General features: G+C 49.5%; 1 protein-coding gene and 1 long non-coding RNA gene across 2 annotated transcripts in view; both read right to left on the bottom strand.

Annotated features, from left to right (window-relative positions):
* LOC147117747 (uncharacterized) overlaps nucleotides 1-26,357 on the bottom strand; it is a 258,768-nt gene that overhangs the window by 108,368 nt on the left and 124,043 nt on the right. The gene's annotated exons all lie outside the window — the stretch shown is intronic.
* Nucleotides 1-26,357, bottom strand: part of LOC147117748 (uncharacterized) — an 88,679-nt gene that overhangs the window by 59,815 nt on the left and 2,507 nt on the right. The gene's annotated exons all lie outside the window — the stretch shown is intronic.

Here is a 26,357-nt window from a genome sequence, read left to right as displayed (position 1 = left end):
TGGCATTCGCCGCTGTACACAAAAGAGACCTTACGGAATGCAGCACGTCTGGCAGGACATCCTGCCAGCGAGAGGTCGGCAGGCCTCGTGACTTCAGAGACAGTACGATAGCCTTCCACACTGTCGCATTTTCTTTCTCGACCTGCCCATTACCACGAGGGTTATAGCTGGTAGTTCTACTCGTTGCAATCCCCTTCGATAGCAAAAACTGTCGTAATTCTTCGCTCATAAAGGAAGAACCCCTATCACTATGTATATAGTTAGGCATGCCGAACAAGGAAAACAGTTGGCAGAGGCATTTAATTACAACAGCACTAGTCACATCCGGACAGGGGATAACAAAAGGGAACCGAGAGTACTCGTCTATAATAAGAAAATAGACATTACGGTCGCTCGATGGAAGGGGACCTTTAAAATCGAGACTCAAACGCTCAAATGGTCGAGTTGCTTTAATAAGATGAGCTGGCTCGGACGGCTTATAGAAGCGGGGTTTGCATTCAGCACAAACATGACAGGTTCTGGTCATTGTCCGGACCTCAATAGAGTAGGGTAGATTGTGGGACTTAATGAAGTGGTTCATTCTGGTAACCCCAGGGTGGCAGAGTGCGTCGTGGAGACTTTGAAGCTTATCTGTACCTAGACTAGCACATACTCCTCGTGACAAAGCATCCGATGGCTCATTAAATACTCCAGGCCTGTACTGAATATCATAGTCATATGTTGACAGTTCTATTCGCCATCTTAAAATCTTATAATTTTTGATCTTGCCTCTCTGCTTAGTGTTGAACATAAAGGCCACAGATAGCTGGTCAGTAATGAGCGTAAAACATTGGCCAGCGAGATAATGTCTCCAATACCTGACTGCTTCAATAATTGCCTGTGCCTCCTTTTCCACTGAAGAATGTCGAACTTCTGGTCCTTGCAATGTACAAGAGAAGAAGGCTACTGGTCTACCAGCTTGGTTAAGAGTTGCTGCCAACGCAAAATCAGATGCATCACTTTCCACTTGAAATGGGATCTTCTCATCCACGGCACATACCACTGCCTTCTCAATGTCCCATTTGATATTAAGGAAAGCCTCCTGAGCTTCCGCCGATAGCGGAAAAGACGTCGACTTAATAAGAGGTCGGACTTTATCTGAGTAGCTAGCCACCCACTGGGCATAGTACGAGAAGAATCCCAGACACCTTCTTAAGGCTTTTACAGTGTGAGGTAAAGGTAATTCCTTAAGTGGGCGTAATCTTTCAGGGTCTGGCCCGATTACCCCATTCTCCACAACACAATCAAGAATACACAAATGTGTAGTATTGAAGGTACACTTGTTTTCGTTGTAGGTCAGGTTTAACCTCTTTGCAGTCTCTAGGAACTTCGCGAGATTTTGATCATGCTCCCGTTGGTCACGCCCACAGATGGTAACATTGTCCAGGTACGGGAATGTTGCTTCCAACGCGTATTCATCCACCATACGATCCATCTCCCGTTGGAAGACGGATACCCCATTCGTCACTCCAAAGGGCACCCGAAGGAATTGGAACAGGCGCCCATTAGCTTCGAAGGCCGTATAAGGTCGGTCTTCTATATTGATGGGGAGTTGATGGTAGGCAGACTTTAAATCAATGGTGGAGAACACGCGGTACTGAGCTATCTGGTTCACCATCTCAGAAATACGAGGCAAAGGATAGGCGTCTAATTGGGTATACAAGTTTATAGTCTGGCTATAATCGACCACAAGTCTTTTCTTCTCATTAGTTTTAACCACCACCACCTGGGCACGCCACGGGCTACCACTGTGTTCGATGATTCCCTCCCGTTGAAGCCTTTCCACTTCCTCTTTTATAAATGTTTTATCTTCTGAACTATACTGTTGACTCTTAGTCGCTATAGGTCTACAATTAGGAGCAAGGTTCGCAAACAAAGACGGCGGGCTTACGTTTAAAGTAGAAAGGCCGCAGACTGTGAGCGGAGGCTGGGATCCACCATACTTAAGGGTAACGCTCTCATGCTGACACTGGAAGTCCAAGCCTAATATTAAGTTCACACACAACTGAGGTAATATGAGGAGTTTAAAGTCCTTATACTCCGTATCCTTAACGGTCAATGTGACTTTACAATATCCAGTTACCTCCGAAGTAAGGGATTTGGACGCCATCACAATTTCACTTCGAGTAGGATACACCTTCAATGAACAGGAGTTAACAAGGTTGGGGTGTATAAAACTTTCAGTACTGCCACAGTCTATCAAACACCCAGTAGGACGACCATTAATCTTAATGTCCATCATAGATTTTGACAAGGAACACGGTATGGTCTGGTCAACCGTAGCCGAGGCTAGAGTAAAACGATAGGCGGCAGCAGAGAAGACATCGGGTACAGGATTACCCTTACACACTTTACTAAAATGTCCCCGTTTCTTACATTTAAAACAGGTAGCCTCTCTGGCTGGGCAACTTTGCCTGGGGTGTTTAGATTGGCCACAAAAATAACACTTAGACCCATGGGGCACAGCCGCAACAATAGGATTAAGTGGGGGCTCCATTGGTGTTATGGATGCCTCCATACTCGGAACACACGAGGCTGAGAGAGATGCATGGGCTGATGCATACACTTCTGAATTCTTCTGGGCTACATCTAACGATCGAGCAGCAGCGACAACCGTTTTTAAAACTAACGAGTCGTTCTCGAGGAGTCTCTGTCTAATATAATTAGATCGGAGGCCAGATGTGAAAGAATCGCGGATGGCTTCTTCCTGATACACTATGGCAGAGACAGCCTTGTAGTTGCAACCCTTAGCCAAAGCCTTAAGGTCCTGCAGGAAATCGTCCAGAGATTCCTCGGGTAATTGCCTGCGAGTAGACAGGAGATACCTGGCGTATACTTCGTTAACCGACTTAAGGTACTGGGCTTTAAGAGCTGCGAGGGCCTCTTCATCTGTAGTAATATCTTCAATTATAGAGTAAGTTTGATGACTTACCAAGTTGGTTAGAAGACCCAACTTGTTAACCGTCGGATCGGTCGATGATGCGATGAAGTGTTCAAAACATCGGAGCCAATGCGTAAATTTCTTCGACGCATCTGCCGAATGGGGATCGATATCCAGACGCTCTGGTTTCAAAAATCGATCCATCTTCCAAAAGTTGTTATTTAATAAAATTGATGTGCCAAATAACTGCCTGAATCCGAAGTTAAAGCTTAAGACTGAAGCCTTTTATTAAATAAGAATCATGGCAGAGTTAACAGAGTCCATCATCGACCGAGCCCTTGGTAGAACATACCAGAAGAGGGGCGGGGCCAGGGAGGAGCATTAGTGGTTCCCCCTAGTGGAACATTCCAGACATTACAAGTGCAAGTACAAATATCAGAACACAGTTATTTCATCACATCCCCCAAGGATCTATCCTTGGCTCCCTCCTATTTCCCATTTACATGCTGCCCCTCAGCGGCATCATCCAAAAACACAGCATCAGTTTCCACACTGATGACATCCAGCTCTACCTCACCACCACTTCTCTCAACCCCTCCACTGTCCCTAAATTGTCTGACAGCTTGTCCGACATCCAGTACTGGATGAGCAGAAATTTCCTCCAACTAAATATTGGGAAGACCGAAGCCATTGTCTTCGGTCCCCGCCACAAACTCCGTTCCCTAGCTACTGACTCCATCCCTCTCCCTGGCAACTGTCTGAGGCTGAGCAAGATCGTTCGTAACCTTTGTGTTGTATTTGACCCCGAGATGAGCTTCTGACCACATATCCACGTCATCACTAAAACCGCCTACTTCCACCTCCAGTACATCACACAACTCCGCCTCTGCCTCAGCTCATCTGCTGCTGAAACCCTCATCCATGCCTTTGTTACCTCTAGACTTGACTATTGCAATGTACTTCTGGCCGGCTGCCCACCTTCCACCCTCCATAAACTTGAGTTCGTCCAAAATTCTGCTGCCCGTATCCTAATTCGCACCAAGTTCCGTTCACCCATCACCTCTATGCTCGGTGACTTACATTGGCTCCCGGTTGAGCAAAGCCTCGTTATTAAAATTCGCATCCTTGTTTTCAAATCCCTCCATGGCCTCGCACCTCCCGATCACTGTAACTTCCTCCAGCCCTGCACTCCTCCAATTCTGGTCTTTTGCAATCCCCAATGTTAATCACTCCACCATCGGCAGCCGTGCCTTCAGCTGCCGAGGGCCTAAGCTCTGGAATTCCCTCCCTAAACCTCTCCGTCTCTCTACCTCTCTTTCCCCATTTGAGACTCTCATTAAAACCTCTTTGACTAAGCTTTTGGGCACCTGTCCTAATATCTCCTTAGGTGTCAAATTTTTTTGATAACGCTCCTACGAAGTCCTTGGGACAATATGTTAAAGGCGCTATATATATACACAAGTTGTTGTTGTTGTTAAAAGAAAACGAGAATCATGGCCTATTTCCTCTTCTCTATAGGTTTCATCACAACCTGCTGCACAGGAACCCAGTAGGAAAGACTATGACACCTATCAGCCCTATCAAAACTCTACAGGAAATTACGATGACTCTTTCTTTGAGGATCAAGTGCACAGTCGCCCAGCGGCCAGCGAATACAACATGCATCTCGGCCTGAAGTCAACAGGCAATTATGTCGATTTCTACTCTGCTGCCCGTCCCTATAGCGAGTTAAACTACGAGACGAGCCACTACCCGGCCTCACCCGACTCCTGGGTTTAAGCGGTTGACCTCTTGGGTCTGAGCAGAGGCGGCAGATACACAAGAAAAAAATAATAATACAAGACCCTGGGAACTGTGCATGTGCATGAATACCACAAGACATTTTTCAGCAAGTCTTAGTCTGTCAGTGGTCTGTTCCGTAGGACAGTCATCGGGTGAATCGTGGCAGCTGGTGGTCAGATGGATAAGTACTGAGAAAAATGCAAGTGACATTCAGCTCATATGAAGGAAATGGAAGATTTGCTCGCTGGAGGGGGAGGGGGGTGGGGGGAAGAAGTAAAATTCCTGTTGTGCATCCACAGAAGAGGGGTGGTGGGGGAAAAAGAACATTAAAAGCGTGCAAAGAAAATGGCATTGTGGGTAGGAATGAAAGTTGCTGATGGAAAGTGGTTGAAAGCGATAGGAGGGAAGTTGGAGAGGCCAGGTCAAAGGTCAAGCACAAGAACCTGAATGTGTTTACACTTGTTACGGGGACAGTCTGTCAACTCTTGAAAACAAACATTCTCATTTGATTGTGTGTCACAGCTTGTAGTTTGCAGTCGGGTTTTCTTCTGTACAGCAAGACCATTTCTCTCGCCGCCGCCTTGGGTTCTTTTTTCCGTTTTAATGCTTTGTTGTGAAGTATTGGATGTACATTACCGATCAATGAGAGCATTGTGTCCATTACAGCAATGCCAAAGTACTCCTTCCGTCTCTTGTTCTTAATACTGTTTTAATTACGGACAAAAAAAATGTTAAGCGAGTTTGACCAGATGTGTGAATTTCCGAGCTTTCTTTTTTTATGAAGTAACTAACTGAAGGAAGTATTTAGCAGTATTGTTTGTTCTGGTATGTGGATTTGTTTGTGTGGTCACTAACGGAAAACCCCATCAGTCGCTGATATTACGAGCATCATTCCACACGCTCATTTGATGAGACACTCTCTCTCTCTTTCACTGCCTAAAGTTTTAGATGTAGATATTTGAAGACAATTTTTCATTTATACCGGTTTTGTTTATGACGATACAGTGTTAACAGTAAATAAATGAAGTTGTCATCCATGTTTGTAAAAAAAAAATTGAGGAAAAAAAAAGAAAAAAAGTCTTTTTTTTCCATGTTTCTTTCTCTTGATACAAAGTCAACAATGGTTCCGATGTGCCATAAACTCTGTTCGTATTAATCCGCAGTATCCCTTTTCTGGCCTGAAGCACCTTGAACTTTCAACGGGGAAAAGGTGGGTCGGTAATTTTAGCCTAACTTGCCAGGCGGGAAACCCACAGGATTGGGTGGAACACTGGTTTTGGACACCACCCAATATTACCCTCCATTGACTTTTACACCGCGCCCAATATTACTCATTGACTTTAACACCCCGCCCAATATTACTCATTGACTTCAACAACCCGCCCAATATTACTCATTGACTTCAACAACCCGCCCAATATTACTCATTGACTTTTACACCCTGCCCAATATTACTCATTGACTTCAACAACCCGCCCAATATTACTCATTGACTTTTACACCCCGCCCAATATTACTCATTGACTTCAACAACCCGCCCAATATTACTCATTGGTGGAGAAATTCGGTGGGCTGCGCCACCAGTTAGCGCCTAAAGAGGGCACTCAGTGGCTTTAGTGCCACTGGCCACGCCTCCCGCGATATTTAGCTGGGGCGCTAATGGCGGCGTTAGCCTGTTGCGCTGCGCCGCCACCAATGACATCATCGGTGTGCGCAGCGCCCCGCTACCGCCCCGATCATGATATTTGGCAGCGACCGCCTCTATAGCGCCGCTCGCTAATCGCGCCCGGTTCACGGGGCCTACCTGTGGCGGCAGTGGCGCAAATTAAGGTGGAGGTGCGGGGCGGCCGTTTTTTTCAGCGGCCGCCTGCCAGCACCTCCGTTCCCGGCCTCCTGTTCTCCCCCCGCGGCATTGCCGGCTGTTTTCCGAGAGCCCGGCACTTCTCCTCGGTGCCGAGCTCTTTTGCCGGCACTCGCGATCGCTCATCGCGCTGGTGCAGGCCCCTCCCCCTTAAGAATGGGAGGAAGGCCTGCAGTACCGCAGCACACCGTCGTTGCGCTGCGATATTCAGTTTCAGCGCCCTAAGAGGGATGCGGAGCGCCTCGAGCCTCGCCCCGTGTCCCTCTTGGGGCGCTCAAGCTGAATTTCCGGCGATCGCTGCTGCTCCGAACACGGCGCAAAATCTGGCACCCAGGCGAGCTTGGCACCCCGTTTGCGACTCAACCCAATTTCTCCCCCATTGACTTTTACACCCCGCCCAATATTACTCATTGACTTTTACACCCCACCCAATATTACTCATTGACTTTTACACCCCGCCCAATATTACTCATTGACTTTTACACCCTGCCCAATATTACTCATTGACTTCAACAACCCGCCCAATATTACTCATTGACTTTTACACCCCGCCCAATATTACTCATTGACTTCAACAACCCGCCCAATATTACTCATTGGTGGAGAAATTCGGTGGGCTGCGCCACCAGTTAGCGCCTAAAGAGGGCACTCAGTGGCTTTAGTGCCACTGGCCACGCCTCCCGCGATATTTAGCTGGGGCGCTAATGGCGGCGTTAGCCTGTTGCGCTGCGCCGCCACCAATGACATCATCGGTGTGCGCAGCGCCCCGCTACCGCCCCGATCATGATATTTGGCAGCGACCGCCTCTATAGCGCCGCTCGCTAATCGCGCCCGGTTCACGGGGCCTACCTGTGGCGGCAGTGGCGCAAATTAAGGTGGAGGTGCGGGGCGGCCGTTTTTTTCAGCGGCCGCCTGCCAGCACCTCCGTTCCCGGCCTCCTGTTCTCCCCCCGCGGCATTGCCGGCTGTTTTCCGAGAGCCCGGCACTTCTCCTCGGTGCCGAGCTCTTTTGCCGGCACTCGCGATCGCTCATCGCGCTGGTGCAGGCCCCTCCCCCTTAAGAATGGGAGGAAGGCCTGCAGTACCGCAGCACACCGTCGTTGCGCTGCGATATTCAGTTTCAGCGCCCTAAGAGGGATGCGGAGCGCCTCGAGCCTCGCCCCGTGTCCCTCTTGGGGCGCTCAAGCTGAATTTCCGGCGATCGCTGCTGCTCCGAACACGGCGCAAAATCTGGCACCCAGGCGAGCTTGGCACCCCGTTTGCGACTCAACCCAATTTCTCCCCCATTGACTTTTACACCCCGCCCAATATTACTCATTGACTTTTACACCCCACCCAATATTACTCATTGACTTTTACACCCCGCCCAATATTACTCATTGACTTTTACACCCCGCCCAATATTACTCATTGACTTTTACACCCCGCCCAATATTACTCATTGACTTTTACACCCCGCCCAATATTACTCATTGACTTTTACACCCCGCCCAATATTACTCATTGACTTTTACACCCTGCCCAATATTACTCATTGACTTTTACACCCCGCCCAATATTACTCATTGACTTTTACACCCCGCCCAATATTACTCATTGACTTTTACACCCTGCCCAATATTACTCATTGACTTTTACACCCCGCCCAATATTACTCATTGACTTTTACACCCGCCCAATATTACTCATTGATTTCAGTGGAAGGTAAAATCGGGCCGGGGGGGGCGGGGTTTAAAACCAGCTTTGCACCCAGTCTCGTGGTTTTCTCAATGGGCGGGTTAGGTTAAAATTAGCCCCCTTCTCTCATCTTTAATGAGCACGTCTTGAGGTGTAGGCCCAAACCACAGAACTCCTGGGCTTGATTACGAAAAGCTTCAGTCCCTTTTCAGCGCAGTTGGGGTTGATGTACGGACTCATAACCATGCAATTTATTGTATTTAAAACACTGTGCTGCGCTCCATGCAAACTAGAACCTTTCTTTCAAAGATCTGCGTTGTATGTCGAGAGCCACCGAATATTGGCCTTAAAAAAGCTGTGCTGTGTTTTGCCAAGGTTTAAAGTTACCTGTGTAGGCAAACATAAAAGGGATACTGCCCGCTTTAAAGCAACTTTGTTTTCGGGAATAATAGTGCAGCAGTACTCATTGGTGCCAAATGAGAGGAAAAAAACAAACAAAAAAAAGACACTTCGAATTTTAATTGTAGGAAAAATACTCTGAAATTGATGGCTAGCTAATTGTCCTGCTGACAGTTTGTAGATGTAGATAGACAAGATTTAAATTTGTTAAATGCTTTTTACAGTGTGTTTTGTCAACAACGAACAAAAAAAAAGGGTAAACAGCATACTGGGTTACGTAGCCTTTAAACCGCAGTCGGAAAGAAGCTGGGTGATGTGATTTAAAAAAAGATAATAAATGATGCTATTAAAAAATTTAAAAAAACTGTTCAAAAAAGTTTCTTTAAGTAGTGCGTTGCAGCCAAGTGTCTTAGTGTTCCCTGATACATAATGGCTTTTGAAAATTCTCACAGAGGCGCACAGTAAATTGTACCCATGTCTATCTGCAGTGTTGAGCTCAAAGGTGTCACGGCACCTTGGGCAATATGACTCGATGTTAAAGATCACGGAATTTTAACTGCAAGTTATGTCGGGCGTAAATCGAGTTTCCACGATCTTTAAAAAAAAATCGTGCTGGAAGCCGGCCCCGCCCACAAAACTGACCGCGCCCACAGATCGAAATAATTTAGTATGCCAAGTTTCTGCCGATTGCGTCCGTTTGCGACCATTCAAAGAGGCTCTTGAAATTAAGCTTTATTTGTTTAGGCACAGAGGCACTAGCCGGCATGTTTTAAAAGTTTTTAAATAATAAAACACATTTAATTTACTAAGAAACTGACTAGTGGACACCAATGAAACTAGTAAATAGTTTGGTATAATTTTTTTAAGTCATTTTCAGCGATTTAAAATCAGGTTACTCACAGGTGGTGGACTAGACATTTTTATTAAAAATGCTGATTTTTTGTGATAAACCCATTTTCAGCTGTATTAATAAAACTGCACCAGGTTTACCACCCTTAAATACATCAATGAATATTTTTTAATGCGAGGAAAATAAAATAAATAATTACGTTCTATTGCGCTGCCCGATTGCGCTGGTTCATGAAAGATTTTATGTTTGTGATTATGCAAATGAGTTTGGGCGGAAACTAGGAACCACAACTTCACTTCAGAAAAACAGCGTCATTTCAAGCGCAATTTGCGGCCAGATTGCCGATTGCGCCCAAAGCGGAAACTCTACATACTGTTAGAAATTGCAGGATGTCACAGTAACGTACCAATAATAGTAGGTACTTATAATTTTCAACATTACAAACCATTTATCACGTACCACATCTATGCAATTCTGTGAGCCCTGGAGTTTTCAGGATACTGGCAGGTTAGCACTTAATGGGGTAGATCTTGACTTTGTGCGGTAGTGTAAAGCCGTCAGCCCGTTTTACATCTCTCCTGATTTTTACTTCCATTGATGTCAGTCAAGTTTAACCTCCCAAGGAGAATACCTTATTTTCGAATCTCAAAATAGTGATCGTCTTACATTCCTTGTAATATTCCCATTAAAAAGGCTGTTTGGAGCTCATCATTTATCAAACATGCCATATAATAGGATTCACTAGCAGAAAATTCATCAAATTAAGATACTGTCAGTGAATAACAAGGGAGATTTGCTCTATTTGTGACTGAAGATCTCTGACTGACCTAATAGGTTTGAGAATAGAGTATCGCTGCGATACAGTTGTGCGACAGTACATAACACCATGCCAGATGGTTTCTTCCCATGATCTGGAGCTGAGAGGGTTATCAACAGTTCCAGTGTCAGCCTTGGCTCAGTGGTAGCATTCTCGCCTCTGAGAAGGTCGTGGGTTCAAGCCCCACTCCAAGGCCGGCATTTATTGCCCATCCCTAATTGACCTTGAGAAGGCGGTGGTGAGCCGCTTTCTTGAACCGCTGCAGTCCGTGTGGTGAAGGTACTGCCACAGTGCTGTTAGGGAGGGAGTTCCAGGATTTTGACCCAGCGACGATATACTTCCAAGTCTGGATGGTGTGTGACTTGGAGGGAAACTTGGAGGTGGTGGTGTTCCCATGCGCCTGCTGCCCTTGTCCTTCTAGGTGGAAGAGGTCACGGGTTTGGGAGATGCTGCCGAAGAAGCTTTGGTGAGTTGCTGCAGTGCATCTTGTAGATGGTACACACTGCAGCCACGGTACGCCAGTGGTGGAGGGAGTGAATGTTTAAGGTGGTGGATGGGTTGCCAATCAAGCAGGCTACTTTGTCCTGGATGGTGTCGAGCTTCTTGAGTGTTGCTGGAGCTGCACTCATCCAGGCACATAACCTAGGCTGACACTTCAGTGCAATACTGAGGGAGTCTTGCACTATTGGAGGTGCTATCTTTCAGATGGACATAAAAGATCCCAAAGCACTAATCTGAAGATGACCAGGAGAGTTCTTTCTGGTGTCCTGGCCAACATTTATCCCTCAACCAACATCACTTAAAAAGATTATTTGGTCATTATCACATTACTGTTTGTGGCACCTTGCTGTACACAAATTGACTGTTGCGTTTCCTACATCATAACAATGACTACACTTCAAAAGTGCTTCATTGGCTGTAAAGCGCTTTGGGGTGTCCTGAGGTAATGAAAAGCGCTATATAAATGCAAGTTCTTTCTTTCCATTCCTTTTTAAATGCTGTTTGTTGGTAATACCTTCCAGTTCTAATAAAGGGTCTGCAGCCGAAATGGCAACTTATCTGTTCTCTCCAGGGATGCTGCCTGACCGGCAGTGTCTGTTTTTATTTCAAAGTCTCCTGTTTGAACGATTATATTTACTGTTCCATTATATTGCCTCTCTCATCACTTAACATTTAGTGCAATGTTCCATTGCATGATAATCCTACTTTAAAACGAGGCTGGCGAGGAGATGGATAGCTGGTCGATTTGGGATTTATGATTCTCGCCTCTGCTTGAAAGTAGATCATTGTAAGATTTATAAATGGCTCCTGGCAACACTTTATCACCCTACAGGACGTCAGATGTCAATTCAAACGCACGTGTAAAGGATCAAATCTTGTTGGTCTTTAAAGCCACTCACAGCAGTTTGAAATGAATGCCTGATATTCTGATCATTTCAAATGCCACAAGCCAGTTTAATCACAGATGATCCCCCGCTAATCTGGCGATTAGCATTGTAATATATGTGACTTCGTATAAATCAGTTCATACATTCCCGTCAATCATTCTTTTTTCCTCTCCTAGAATATTGTTTTGTATTAGTATTGTACTGTATTACCCTATGTGGAGTCTTTAGATGGCTGCAGTTACCTTTCAGTGTCACAGCCATTTCCTGGGTTTGTCATCAGTTTCTTAACTCCGACAGATGACTGACCTTATGTAAGCATATCATGCAATTTCTGGTGAATTTGCGTTGTGCTTCCTCCAAGGCCATTACAGGAAACTTTTTTTTATCCGGCACCGACGGGACCGACGTGGTGCCGGTTCATCAACAATTCCGGATAACCGAAAGCTATTGTAAAAGATACGGAGCTGAGAGCTCCGTATAAAGCATCAAACCCTGTTGCTTAGCAACAGGTTCAGAACAATGGCCACAAGCTCCAAGCGTCTCTGTAGCTTCGCAACAGCTGCAGCCACACCCTTGCACAGCAACAGATCGAGGAAGGCAAGTAATAAAACTTACCTGAACCTACTGAATTTTGCCGGTTAACCGAGATTTCCGGTTATTTAGGTGCCGGTAAATCAAAAGTTTCCTGTATATCCTTCCTGAGGCTCGGTGCCCAGAACTGAACACAGTTCTCCAGATGGGGCCTGACCAAGGCTCGATACAACTGAAGTGTAACTATCTTTCCTTTGTATTCCAGCCCCCTGAGATAAAGGCCAACATTCCAGTTTATTTTTTGATTGATTTTTGTACCTACTACTAACTTTTAGTGATTTGTGTACCTTGATACGCAAATCCTTTTGCTCCTCCACAGTTCTAGTCTCTCGCAATTGAGAAAATATTCTGATCTGTCTTTCATGGATCCAAAGGTTAAGGGGAGATTTAATAGAGGTGTTCAGAATTATGAAGGGTTTTGATAGAGTAAATAAGTAGAAACCGTTTCCACTGGCAGGAGGGGTTCAGTAACCAGAGGACACAAATTTAAGATAATTGGCAAAAGAACCAGAAGGGGAGATGAGGAGAATTTTTATTACGCAGCAAATTGTTATGATCTGGAGTGCACTGTCTTAAAGCACAGTGGAAGTAAATTCAATAGTAACTTTCAAAAGGAAATTGGATATATACTTGAAAAGGAAAAGTTTTCAGGGCTACGGGGAAAGAGCGGGGGAGTGGGACTAATTGGAGAGCTCTTTCAAAGAGCCGGCACAGGCACGACAGGCCGAATGGCCTCCTTGTGTGCTGTACGATTCTATGATTCTATGAACACATTTGCAATTTCACTGCACACAGAGGAAATCACCTCGGGATGTCTTTGGAAAACAATAATGAAAATCCATTGATACATGATCATACCATCTATCTTGTTACATGGTAAGTAGTTAATCTTTGTGAACACTATTCTGTTAGCAAGAACTCGTTTGCAACATAAATACAATAAATAGATAAACATGGACTAAACCGTCTTATTAATTGAGCCGAATGAACAAAACATTATAGGAGACTGACTGGTAGTTAGCTTAATGCTATATTATGCTCCTGTAATAGATGTAGGAGATTGAATATTCTGATAAAACACAAAATATTAATTTCTGGTAAATTCTGTCGAGGGCTGGATGGTACAGTGGTTTAGCACATTGTCTACAGTTACCAAATCCCAAACCAGCCAAAGGCAGTAGAATGAGCAGGGTTAAAGGGAAGGTAAAAGGAATGTGGTTAACAATACAGCTGTTCGACACACATTAAAGTTAAGGGGGGAAAAATTGGGTTGCGCCCCCTTTGGGGCACTAACTTCGCTGGGGTGCTACTTTTAGAGCCCTGAAAAAGCTACTGCCCCCGTGCCGGAAATTGGACAGTAGCGCCCCAAGCAGGGGCCATGCTAGGTGCAGCAGCGCCACGCGCGTTGCCACGTAGTGCCACGGTACTGCAGGCCTCCCTCCCCTGATTAAAGGGGAGGGGCCTAGCGCAGCGTGCACCGGGGGCCCTGCTGGACCACCAGGGAGCGGGGTGCCGGCAAAAGAACTCAGCACTCAAGAGGAGTGCCGGGCTGACTGATCGCAGCCGGCACCCTGCAGGAGGAGGCCAGAGGGGCCAGGTGCTGACAGGCGGCCCAAAAAAATTGCCGCCCGGCACCTGCCCTTTAATTTGCGCCACCCCAGCCACAAACACGGCACCATAACCCTGTCGGACATAGCGTCCGGCGGTAGGTCAGAAGGCGCTAGCGAAGTTTGCGGCCGGGGCGCTGCACACGGCGATGACGTCATCGCCAGAGGCGCAGCGTCGCGGGGTGCTACCGGCTACCGCCACCACTAACCTCCCGCTGAATTCCGCAGGAGGCGTTAGCGGTGCCGCGCCCAGGCACTAGGTGCTTTGCGCCCCGTTAGTGCCCCCTCGGGGAGGTGCAGAGCAACCCAATTTTTCCCCCAAGGTCTTTCACGAAAAGTATACCTGATATTTTGTTGCGTCAGGTGATAAATTTTTCCTCATTGACAAAAGAAAGAACTTGCATTTATACAGCGCCTTTCACGACCTCGGGACGTCCCAAGCCACCAATTTTTAAGTGTAGCCACTGTTGTAATGTAGGAAACACGGCAGCCAATTTGCACACAACAAGGTCCCACAAACAACAATGTGATAATGACCAGTTAATTTGTTCTTTTTATGTATTACAAAGTATTTACAGCACAGAAACAGGCCATTCGGCCCAACTGGTCCATGCTGGTGTTTATGCTCCACACAAGCCTTCTCCCACCCTTCTTCACCTAATTCCATCAACACATCCTTCTATTCCTTTCTCATGTGTTTATCTAGCATTCCCTTAAATGTATCTATGCTATTCACTTCAACTACTCCTTGTGGTAGCGAGTTCCACATTCTAACCACTCTCTGGGTAAAGAAGTATCTCCTGAATTCCCTATTGGATTTATTAGTGACGATCTTATATTTATGGCCCCTAGTTCTGGTCTCCCCCACAAGTGGAAACATCTTCTCTACGTCTACCCTATCAAATACTTTCATAATCTGAAAGATCTCGAGCAGGTTACCCCTCAGTCTTTCCTTTTCTAAAGAAAAGAGCCCCAAGCTATTCAATCTTTTCTGATAGGTATAACCTCTCAGTTCTGGTATCATTCTAGTATATTTTTTTGCAGCTTCTCCATTGCCTCTATATCCTTTTCATAATATAGAGACCAGAACTGTTCACAGTTCTCCAAGTGTGGTCTAACCAAGTTTATAAGTTTAACATAACTTCTCTGCTTTTCAATTCTATCCCTCTAGAAATGAGCCCCAGCTTTGTTTGCCTTTTTTATGGTGTTAATATCCTGCATCGCTACTTTTAGTGATGTGTATATATACCCCCAGATCGCTCTGTTCTTCTAACCCATTTAGACACTTATTTTCTAAGCAGTATGTAGATTCCTTATTCTTCCTTGCAAAATGTATCACCTCGCACCAATCTATATTGAAGTTCATTTGCCAATTACATGTCTGCAAGTTTATTCATGTCTTCCTGTATTTCCATCTCAGACTCAGCACCAGTCATCTGAACCAAACTTGTTACATTTATCAATAGCATTTGTGTCGGGGACATCTGGTGCTTTGGCCAAAGTTTTACCGGTGCTGAGAAGGCGGGATTGGAGGCGAGTCAACTGTCAAAATAGAAAAGATTAGCAGCGGGTCGGGAACCCGTTGACAAGCCGCCTCCGCGCGAGTCTCCCAGGTGTCGGGTCTGTCAGCACTAAACAGACCCGCCTCCGCGCGAGTCTCCCAGGTGTCGGGTCTGTCAGCACTAAACAGACCCGCCTCCGCGCGAGTCTCCCAGGTGTCGGGTCTGTCAGCACTAAACAGACCCGCCTCCGCGCGAGTCTCCCAGGTGTCGGGTCTGTCAGCACTAAACAGACCCGCCTCCGCGCGAGTCTCCCAGGTGTCGGGTCTGTCAGCACTAAACAGACCCAACACCAAACAGCGGGGGAGACAATTTAGATCATTAAATACATTGTTAAGAGGCAATTAAGTCTTATTTTAAGCTTACCTTTAGAGTTCGCCAATGGCTTCCCCGCTGCTCGAGGATCACGTCAGGTAAGGAGGTCGGGTGTTGTGTCAGCATGGGATGATTTACTAACTTGACAACTGCAAATGGTCTATAAAAGCTCCCATTTCATAGGTCTTCACTTTCCAAGGTTAGAAGCTGTTGCTTACTGCATTTGGAAGACATATTGAGCTTTATGCAGCTAGCAAGTATTTGGAGCAAACTCACTATCCAGTGTCACCTCATTGGAACAACCTCTCTCACCATTGACAGATCACTTCTGTCATCTCAACCTCACCTGCCATCTATTCCATCAGCATTGGTGCCCTTGAAAAAATCTCACCTTGGTCCTCAGAGCCACAACACCAGCAGCACCAACATCAACACCAACTTTCTCCGCAATCAACTGATGCTGCACAGGATAGAGGGGATCATCACCCAACCACATTGCTGCCCGGGACGCTGGGGTGGCCTTGCCATACCCAGATCTACTTCACTTAATGCTGTACACCCTGGGTGCCACATGATGTGTCAGGCTGACATCACCCCACACCAACACCATAAAGCATCCCTATAATGCCCAAGCCGTTCCTTTCACCCATTGCGGGGGTACCGTTATGTCTCACCATTCACTGCAACTCACGAAGCCACTTCCAAAGGTGCACACAAATCTGTCCAAGAACGGAAAATGTTGAAAATAAAGATTTCAATGTTTGACAGCACATCAACAGAAACTTCACATGAACATTGGCAAAACCACCCAAGTGCCTACTCTTGTGTGTTATCAGTTGGTATGCTTGCAATAGGATGAGTGTGAGGGGTGGCTAGTGAGATGGGGAAGTGATAATGTTGATAGAGAGGGTTGGGCGGAGGTGCAGGGTAAGTTGGTGTGAGTAAGGATGTGCAGGAGTATGGTAAGGAAGGCAGAGTGATGGGGATGTGATGAGTGGCACAGCAGGAACAGGTTGAGTGTGGCTTGTATAGTGTCCGATTATAAATAATACATGGACTGCAGGAGAACAATAATAACAGGTATTTACTGAACAGAGTGTAACTTAAGACTGAAGTACAGAAGCCTGCTATGGCTTTATATACAGGAGTGGTCACTGCCGGTACTGCAGTATAGAATCAGTTCTTCTCTTAAAGGTACATACACAACAATTCCTCCCCTTTTAGATAAACAGTACATAACATTCATTTAACAACTAAATAATAACTCATTACAATTACAATTTTCTCTGTACTATATACATCAACTGAAATAATCATTTATAAGTTCAGTCTTTGAGGAGGCTTCCTGATCCTGACTGGATAGCGCCTTTCTCGAGTATCCTGTTCTTGCGGCGGAGCTGATTCTGGCTCGTTGTCATTGGTTGGGTCGTCAGCTTCCAATACCACTGCTTCTGAGGTAGACGCAATCTGTACTTCGGGTTGATTACCAGGTGCACCTGCTCATGGTATGGGTTTGGCTTGTTCCTGTGACTCTAGAATCTGGTCAGCATAGCGTCTCACGATGCTCTCTCCAACGTCCACTGTGTACATTAGTGGTCCCTGCTGTGTGCATATCATTCCTGGCTGCCATTTTTCTGTTCAGTAGTCATGGGCCAAGACTGGTTGCCCTATCTTCAAGCTCCTGGTTGGCTTTGCATTTATGTGCTGGAATTGCTTATCCTCAACATCTCGTCTTATGTTTGGTTTGAGCAAATCCAGGCGACATTTTAGCCTTCGGTTGAAGAACATTATGGCTGGAGCTTGGTTGGTGACTGCATGTGTCGCATTCCGGTAAGCAAACAAGAAATTATCCACCTTGTGTTGTAGTGGTATGTCGTCATTGTACATTGCCTTTATGGCCTTTTTAAAGGTCTGAACAAACCTCTCAGCCAATCCATTTGTGCCTGGATGATATGGGGCAGATGTGTAATGTTTCACCCCATTATTCCTCAGAAACCTCCGGAAATCCTTGGACACAAACTGTGGCCCATTGTCAGAGCAAATCTGTTCTGGCAAGCCATTCCTGGCGAAGATGGTCCATAGGACTGCAATAGTTATCTCCGTGGTGGTGGAGGACATTTTGATGACCTCTGGCCATTTCGAATGGGCGTCCACAGCGATTAGGAACATTGAGTCCATAAATGGACCAGCAAAATCAATGTGTACCCGTTGGCATGGAGATGAGGGCCACGCCCATGGATGTAGCGGGGCCTGTGGTGGAGCGTTTTGGACCTTCTGGCATCCTGTGCATCTCTTGGTCATATCCTCGATTTCTTTATCGATTCCCGGCCACCACACAAACGCCCTGGCTAGGCTCTTCATTTTTACCCCTCCCAGATGACCCTCATGAAGCTCATTGAGCACTCTATCTCTCAACTTGGGTGGAATTACCACTCGGGATCCACACATCAAGGTCCCCCGGCACACTGACAGCTGTTCTCTCCTTGGCGAGAATGCTGGCAACAGTGAGTCGCCATGTGCTGGCCATCCCTTCACCATCAAATCATAGACCCGAGAGAGTGTCGGGTCATTTCGGGTTTCCTTCTCTGTACTTGAATTTGTAACAGGTAGACATTCGACGATGGTCGCATGGAATATCTCAACAGGGTCCACTGCAGGTGCTTCCTCTACCGTAGGCAACGGTAGGCGCGACAGCCCATCAGCGTTTCCATGCTGTTTCGTACCCTTGTACTCTATGTCGTACTGATGCGCCCCTAGAAAAAGTGACCATCTTTGCAGCCGTTGCGCCGTCATCACCGGAACGCCCTTCTTTGGGTTAAAAATGGAGACCAGGGGCTGATGATCAGTCAGTAGGGTGAATTTCTGCCCGTGCAGATAGTGATTGAACTTCTTCACCCCCCACACCAGGCTGAGGGCCTCCCTGTCAATCTGGGCGTAGTTACGCTCGGCTGAGGTTAACGAGCGCGACGCAAAGGCTGTTGGCCTCTCTGAACCGTCAAGGAATTTGTGTGACAGCACCGCTCCGATGCCATAGGGAGACGCATCACATGCTAACCGAATCGGTAGTGTAGGATTGTAGTGGGCCAATACTTCTTTTGAAGTGATTAGGCATTTACATTTCTGAAAGGCATGCTTACACTCATCACTCCATTTCCATATTACTCCAGTTTGCAGTAGGGCATTCAGTGGGTGCAGAATTGTAGATAAATTTGGCAAGAACTTATGGTAGTAGTTCACCAACCCGAGGAACGACCTCAGTTGCGACACATTTTCCGGTGCTGGAGCCTTGACTACAGCCTCAATCTTGTCCGGCGACTTATGCAACCCTTCCTCATCAATCATGTGGCCACAATACGAGATTTGTCTCCTGAAGAAGTCGCATTTGGGGCGGTTGGCTCGTAGCCCATATTCCTGTAATCTCATGAGCACCTGCTCCAGGTTGGCAAGGTGTTCACTGTCATTTTCGCCCATAACCAGGATGTCGTCCAAATAACACTGGGTCCCCGGGATCCCTTGCAGGACTTGTTCCATCGCCCTCTGCCAAATAGCCGGGGCTGATGCTACCTCGAATACCAGTCGATTGTACTGGTAAAGGCCTTTGTGAGTGTTTATCGTGAGGTATTTCCTAGATGCGTCTTCCACCTCCATTTGTAGATACGCTTGGGCCAGATCAATCTTTGTAAAGCGTTTCCCTCCAGATAGTGAGGCGAAAATATCTTCTATCCGTGGAAGTGGATATTGTACTGTGTGCAGGACTGGGTTCACAGTTACCTTGAAGTCCCCACAGATGCGAACCTTCTTCGGTTCCCCAGGCGTGCTGCTCAATGATTTCTTCATTACAGGAACGATGGGTGTGGCCCACTCGCTCCAGTCCACCTTGGACAGCACACCCGAACGCCCCAGACTCTCCAGCTCTGCTTCAACGGCTGGGCGGATCGCGTAAGGTACCGGTCTGGCCTTAAAAAATTTTGGGTTTGCGTTATCTTTGATTTTTATCGTTGCCATTACTCCTTTTAGAGTCCCAAGTCCTTGTTGGAACACCTCTTTCGCGTCAGTTAGAATTTGTGACAGACGTCCAGGTGTGACGTCATCATCCTTTTTATCAGTCACAGTTAGCGCCTGAATGGAATGCCAATCCAATTGTATTTTTCAGATCCATTCACATCCCAATAATGGTGGTCCTCCATCTGGTAGTATATATAGATACAGTTTCTGTGTTTCCTTGCCGTTGTATTCAACTGGCACCCTTATTTTTCCTCTGGGGTAGACTTTTTGCCCCGTGTATGTCTTCAATACTATGGACGTGTCCTTCAAGGGTATGTGTGAGAATAGCTGCTCATAGTCTCGTCGATTCATGACAGTTAGGGCTGATCCTGTGTCCAATTCCATCTTTACTGGGGACCCTGCTATCATGAGGGTGACCCAAATGGTTCGGTGATCCTCCTTTGTGATCACGTTGTGTAACTTTAGACAACTTAGTCTCCTGCTCCCGGAGTCCTTATCACTCTCCTGATCTTCCGAACTACTGTCTGTCAATTTCTTTACTTTCTTGTACTTTTCCTTAGTAGTTCTTGTAGTGTTGGTTTTCTTTCCCGACCTGCAGACTCTTGCTATGTGTCCCATTTTCCCACATTGCCTGCATACTTTGTCCTTAAACCAGCAGTCCTTCTGATCATGGGTTGTTCTGCCACAGCAATAGCACTTTTCTGCTCCATACACCATTTCGTTAGCGCTGTATTCTTGTGGTTTCTGTTGTATTTCCGCAGCTCCCCGTGCTGCTGCTTCGTAGGATACTGCCACGCTGAAAGCCTGTTCTAGCGTCAGGTCCTTTTCCGAAAGTAGTCGTTTCTGGGTTCCTTCACTCTGGAGCCCGCAGACAAACTTATCCCGTAAGGTGTCTGCCAGTCCTGCTCCGAACTGGCAGTGCTTCGATAACTTGCGTAGTTCCGTAAGATAGTCAGCATTGCTCTCATCTTTGTGCTGGTTTCTTTTATGGAACTTGAATCTTTCTGCTATCAGCAGCGGTGTAGGGTTTAGGTGTTCCTGTAAGATATTAACAATCTCTTCAAAACTTTTCTCCATTGGTTTAGCTGGGGTAATTAAATTCCGCAATAGGCCGTACGTTCTCGCGCCCATCAAATTTAATAATACCGACGCCTTCTTTCCATCGGCCACCTCATTTGCCTTGCAGTACACTTCAATTCTTTCCACATACGTGGTGCAGTCTTATACCTCGTTGTCGAAAGCAGTGATACTGCCACTTTTCGGCATCTTGGGTGATTTAAAATGGCGCCTCCCACGCTTTTTCTTCTTCGCCAATGGATTAAAATGGCGCCTCCCGTGCTTTTCCTTCTTCCCCAATGGAATAAAATGGCGCCTCCCGCGCTTTTCCTCCTTCCCCTTGCTGCCACGCTGCTCCTAGCGTTCTGCAGGGTAATGGTGGAGACCCGCGGCTTCGGCGCGTCTCACTTTTCCTTCCCCTTGTTTTATTTTCGCTACGCTGCCCGGTTCTTGAGCACCGACCGCTCCCTGTGCGCTCCACCCTCTCTCTCTTTCTTTTCCTCCCGACGACGCTGCACGGCCCCTTTGCAGAGCCGCTCGATCGAGCTCTAGCCTGCCGCAGTCCGGAAGGGTCAGCGCACTACCTGCTACCAGCACGATTTGCTGGAACACCTTGACTGGGGAGCCAAGCCCAGCTCTCCACAGCCTCTCCTGCAACTCTCCGAACTCTGCTGGATCCTTGGGCGGTTGCCCGCGGTCGACGCCCGTTGTTCTGACTTCGACCTCCAAGAAGCTTCTTCTCAGGGAAAGATCCCCGTGAGGTGATGCAGTACTACAGGTGAGTTCGAACCTGTTCGTCGCCAATGTAGTGTCCGAGTATAAATAATACACGGACTGCAGGAGAACAATAATAACAGGTATTTACTGAACAGAGGGTACTCTTTTATTTGGACCCAAAAAAAAACCCAATTCAACTGTAAATAAACAAAAGTTCAACTAAAGCTTAACAAATCAAATTAAAATTTGGTTTTCTGTGTTGATGATGCACTCCAGTCCCCGCGGCGCCCATCGGTCGCGGAAATACTCAAGCGCACCGGCGGACACCGCATGCTCCATCTCCAGAGCCACCCGGGCGCGAACATGGCCGCGGAAGAGATGCAGGCAATCCGGCTGGACGACCCCCTTGACCGCCCGCTGCCTGGACCAATTGATGGCTCTTTTAGCCAGGCCCAGGAGCAGGCCCACAAGGAGGTCCTCCAACCTGTCCGCTCCCCTCCGCACCGGGTGACCGTAGATCAAGAGCGTGGGACTGAAGTGCAACCAAAAACCGAGGAGCAGCCCCTTCAAGTAGTGAAAGAGGGGCTGCAACCTCTCACAATCCATATAAACGTGAAACACGGACTCCTCCAGGCCGCAAAAAATGCAGGCGGCCTGGGAGTCCGTGAACCTACTTAAAACCTTATTGCACGGGACCGCTCCGTGCAACACCCTCCAGGCCAAGTCCCCGATGGAACAAGGGAGGACTCCCGCATAGAGAGCCCTCCATTGGGGACCTCCGCTACCGCCGGTCGGCAAAACGCCACGCCAAGGCGTGTCCGGACGGTAGACGAAGATGGCAAAGTGGAGAGTGTGCAGGAGCAGCCCGTACAGGAAACCCCTCCGTGCGGAATGAAAAGGCACGGAGGGTATTTCCTCGAGACGGCTCAAGTTGTGAGGCGCCGGTTCCCGAGGGGAGTTTCGGGGCCGGGCGCCGATGAGGAATTCTGTCCGAACGGGGGTAAGCTCGGACGGGATCGCCCCACGTGCTTGAGCCGCCTCGATACACCTAGTGGAGTCGGGGCCCAGTGCCGCTTTTACCGATTCGATGGTTTCGACCGCGAGCCGGACGTTGGCCCAGGACAGGCGCCGCGCCAGCTCCTCCGGCGCCATCCAGCCCGCTCCTCCACCATCGAGCAGGTCCCCGACTCTGGTCACCTTGCCAGCCACAGCCCTACCCTCCGCCAGCCGCCCGAACCCATGTTCGTGGAGGTGCGGATTCCTGAGCAGCGGCTCCCGAAGGAGAGCCGCCGCTCCTGACGGGGGAGAGCTCCGCCTGGAAGCGACGTAGTTCCAAACCCATAGTAGTTCCTGGTAGAAGACAGGCAGCTCCCGCAGGCCGGCATGCCTGCTGCCCACTTTCGCAAACAGGAGCTGCGTGTCGTAATTGAGGCCATGCAGCTGGCGGAAGAAAAACGTCGCCAGCGCACACCATCTCGGAGGATTCTCGACGTACAGGTATCTCTGCAGCGTCTGAAGACGGAAAGTCGCAGCCTGGGTGCGAAGGCACACCAGCGCCTGACCGCCCTCCCTAAGCGGGAGACACAGAACCGCGGCAGAGACCCAGTGCTTCCTTTTGTCCCAGAAGAAGTTGATGAGCTTCTTCTGAATCTTGGCGACAAACGCAGGGGGAGGGATCAAAGTGACCAACCGGTACCACAACATGGCGGCCACCAGTTGGTTTATGACCAGCGCTCGACCCCTGTAGGACAACACTCGGAGCAGTCCTGTCCAGCGTCCTAGGCGAGCGGTGACTTTGGCCTCCAGCTCTTGCCAGTTCGCCGGCCAAGCGTCCTCGGCAGGGCTAAGGTAGATTCCCAAATAGAGGAGGTGCGTGGTGCTCCAGGCGAAAGGCCTGAACTCCTCCGGCAGGGAGTCCACCCGCCACTGACCCACCAGGAGTCCGGAACATTTCTCCCAGTTGATCTTGGCGGAGGATGCGTCCGAGTAAATCTGCTGGCATTCCCGCATCCTCCGCAAGTCAGCGGGATCCGTGACCATGAGGAGCACGTCATCGGCGTAAGCCGAGAGGACCACCTCCACGCCCGGCCCTTGCAGAGCCAGTCCCGTCAACCTCTTCCGCAAGAGGCGCAGGAAAGGCTCCACGCAAATGGCATATAACTGACCGGACATGGGGCATCCCTGACGCACCCCCCTCCCGAAGCGAAGGGGCGCCGTCAAGGACCCGTTAACTTTAATCAGACACTCCGCGGCGGCGTACAGAAGTCGGATCCGGGCGACGAAATGCGTCCCGAACCCGAATGCGTGCAGAGTCCCGAAGAGATACTCGTGATCCACCCTGTCGAATGCCTTCTCCTGATCCAGGGAAAGGAAGGCGACCGACAGACCAGCCCTCTGGGAGTGGTGGACCAGGTCCCGGACCAGATGGATGTTATCGTGGATAGTCCGGCCCGGGACCGTGTAGGACTGGTCGGGGTGGATCATGTGGGCCAGCACGGTGCCAAGGCGAGCAGACATGGCCCTGGCAAAGATTTCATAGTCCGTGCTGAGGAGGGAGACCAGGCGCCAGTTCTTACGGAGGCGGAGATCGCCCTTCTTAGGCAGCAGGACAATGACCGCCCTGCGCCAAGAGAGGGGCATCTCCCCGGTCGCCAAACTTTCCCCCAGGACCCGCGCGTAGTCGCCCCCCAAGACGTCCCAGAACGCCCTGTGGAACTCCACGGTCAGCCCGTCCAGCCCCGGGGACTTTCCCCTAGAGAGCTGGCGGAGGGCGCCGGTCAGCTCCGCCAGACTTAGCGGAGCGTCCAATTTTTCGGCGCCCTCCGGGCCAACCTTCGTCAGGTCCTCCCACAAAACTCTGCGCGCATCCTCGCTGGACGGATCCGGAGAGAACAGAGCCCCGTAATAGGCGCGGGTCTCCGCGCTGATTCCCTCCGGATCTGAGACCAGAGATCCGTCGTCGGCCAGCAGCCCCAAGAGCTGCTTACGGACCCCCCGTCTTTTTTCCAGCGAGTAGAAGAAGGGGGAGCCGTGGTCCAGGTCCCGCAGGAGCTGGATCCGCGACCTCACGTACGCGCCTCGGGACCCGACGAGCTGCAGGTCCTTCAGCGCGCCCTTCTTCTCTTCGTACACCTTCCGCAGGGCCGGGTCCTCGACGACCTGACCGAGACGGGACTCCAGGTCGAGCACCTCCTTCTCCAACCGCCCGACCCGGGCCTCCCGCCTCTTGGTCGACCCCTTCGCGTACTCCTGACAGAAGAGACGGATGTGAGCCTTGCCCACATCCCACCATAGCCTCAAGGAGGGGAAGCCCCCCTGCTTCCTTCTCCAGTCGGCCCAGAATCGCCGAAACGAATCCCGGAACCGTGCGTCCTCCAGCAGCAGGTTGTTAAAATGCCAGTACACGGACCCCCCCCGCGCGCGCAGCGGAGCGAGCTCCGCCCACACCAGGTGGTGGTCCGTGCACGGCACCGGCCGCATGGAAGCTGCCGGAACGCAGGGGACGTACGCCCGGGAAATGTAGAGGCGGTCGATTCTGGACCTTCCTCCCCCAGACCTCACGCTAGTGAAGGCGCTGGAGTCGGGGTGGAGATTTCGCCAGACGTCCACCAAGTCGAAGGACCCAACCAGGTCCCTCAACTTCTCCATCGCCGCCGGGCTTCGCGGGGGACCCGAACGGTCCCTCGCCTCGAGGGTGCAGTTAAAATCCCCCCCGAGGATGACGCACTCGCCCACGTCGATGGAGCCCAAGAGAGCGGACACTTCTTCGAAGAAGCGCACTTGCTGCACACTGGTCTGAGGGGTGTACACGTTCACTAGATGGAGCGGCACGCCCCCCAGGCGAACAGTGACCTGGAGCAAGCGGCCCGGCACGTGCTCCTTGACCCCCAAGATCTCCGGCTGAAAATGCGGGGCCAGCAAGATAGCCACCCCGCTGGAATTGTTGGAGAGGTGACTCATGCTGACCCCTCCTTGCCACTCCAGGAGCCACGTGGCTTCGTCTCCCGGAACGGTGTGGGTTTCTTGCAGGAAGCACACCGCATACTTCCCGTCCCGAAGGACCGAGAAGTTATTGAATCTGCGGCGCGCCTCCCTGCTGCCGTTGATGTTGAGGCTGGCTATGGTTATCTTCATGTCAGAAGCATAGTGCAACCTCTACCTACACCTAACGGGGGGAGGAAGCGCAGCCGCTGGTCAGCCGCCACTTCCTCAGCAGCCCAGTGAGAAACGTTGTGAGCCGACGCAGCTCGAGCGGGTTCACACCCTCGTCCGCGCCCATGATCTTAACGGCGGTGCGGACGGAATCGATGAGCAGCGCCAGCTCCGACCACCTGTCGAGGGCCAGCCGGACCTTATTGCGCTGACCCAGGCACGTGGCCATAAATCCCGGAGTTCCCTTACGGAAATGAGGGGAGACTCGGCAAGGGGCACGAGGTCATCCATCGCCACGTCGGCGCTGGAATCCGAATCGTCCTCCGTGCCCATCACCGAGTCCCCATCCTGCTCCAGGGGGTCGTCACCAGCGGCCGACCCGTCCGCTGCGCAGTGCGAAGCGAACGACTCGGCCGCGCCAGCCAGCCCCGCCTCCGCCCGGATCCCACCCCCAGGATCGGCGGCAGAGGATTTCTCCCTGGGCTCCTCTAGGGGTGCCGGGCCAGAAGACGGCGGCGGTTCAGAGCTCCCCTCCGCCTCAGACGCCGGAACGACCGGAGAAACCGGGGAGGGAACAATTTCCAGCTCCTCCAGTACGTCCGGCACCAGAGACGCAGCCAGGGGGCCATCCTCCTCCCCGCCACCAACCTCCGACCCAGCGG

Source organism: Somniosus microcephalus, chromosome 5 (assembly GCF_052327205.1).
Source record: "Somniosus microcephalus isolate GS21.2 chromosome 5, FLI_Smic_1.0, whole genome shotgun sequence".
NCBI classification, from domain to species: domain Eukaryota; kingdom Metazoa; phylum Chordata; class Chondrichthyes; order Squaliformes; family Somniosidae; genus Somniosus; species Somniosus microcephalus.
The sequence above is the reverse complement of the archived record's forward strand: the minus strand, read 5'-3'. Positions and strand labels throughout refer to the sequence as shown.